The sequence below is a fragment of the Panthera leo genome, chromosome A2, assembly GCF_018350215.1.
Source record: "Panthera leo isolate Ple1 chromosome A2, P.leo_Ple1_pat1.1, whole genome shotgun sequence".
NCBI lineage: Eukaryota > Metazoa > Chordata > Mammalia > Carnivora > Felidae > Panthera > Panthera leo.
In genome coordinates, this window is record NC_056680.1 from 160523597 (window position 1) to 160524829 (window position 1233).

Consider the following 1233-nt stretch of genomic DNA (forward strand, 5'->3'; position numbering starts at 1 on the left):
CTGAGAAGTTACTGTTCTTGCCTTACAAAGCCAAACTTTAACATTTTAACTGCTACGCTTTTAATAATAAAACCATAAAAACTGAGTTTCCGGGAAAGTTCGTATTTTCTTTCTTTTTTAAAAGCTCACTCTGGGGGCGCCTGGGTGGCTCAGTCGGTTGAGCATCCGACTTCGGCTCAGGTCACGATCTCGCGGTCCGTGAGTTCGAGCCCCGCGTCAGGCTCTGGGCTGATGGCTCAGAGCCTGGAGCCTGCTTCCGATTCTGTGTGTCTCTCTCTCTCTGCCCCTCCCCCGTTCATGCTCTGTCTCTCTCTGTCTCAAAAATAAATAAATGTTAAAAAAAAAAAAAAAAAAAAAGCTCACTCTGTTATGGCGACATTCTCATTTAGAGAATAGCAATTTTTAATTTTTAACTATCAAACGTTCAGCACTTGACCAAAATAGATTTTCAGGTATAGCTCCAGTCTAAAGATAGTTTGTATGCTCAAGAGCAGGTGCCCCAACAGGATGGTTCTCATACTTTTGTGATTTAGTGTTACTTTGACCGTTACGGGCATTGACTTGATTCATTGGTTGAAATACAGGCTCGGGAGGATTTTCATTCACGTCGAGCATGTTCGAACTGAGGGCTGTGCTAGAAACTCAGGATTGTGTGGTTGTCTTAACTGTAACACCCACGACCTCCATAATAACACTCGGCTCTCTCCTGTTCATCAGCACAGACGCAGCAAACCGCAACCTCAATAATCCGAGACCGTAGACTTCGCTTTTGGTCCTAACACAGGCCACATGAGACGTAAGCCGCTTCACCTCGTTAGCCACAAGTGCTATGTCTGCAAATGACGGACGTCTCTTCGTCGCAGATTTGTGCCTCTCGGTCACTCGTCGTAACGCACCGGCTCGCTCCGGCCGGTCTGGCTCCCGCACTCCGCCCATCGCCACCTTTCCAAACTGGGCTGTCTTCCCGCCGGCGCGCCTCCTGTCGCGCGGTGCCCGCTAACCGGGCCCTCAGGAAGAAAGGCGCTCCCGGGAACGAGCCCTGGCTTGGGGCTGGGTCCTAAGCTCCGCTCCGACAGACACAGCCTCTGGGGGTAAGCGAGAAACCAGAAGCCTCGGGCGCCGCACCTCCACCGCCGGGGCGGAAGTGGCCGCCGGGGCCGGCAGGGGGCGCGCTGCGGCGGCGGGCGGGCGGCGCGGGCCTGCGGCGCGTCTAGGCCGGAGCCGTTTCCAGGG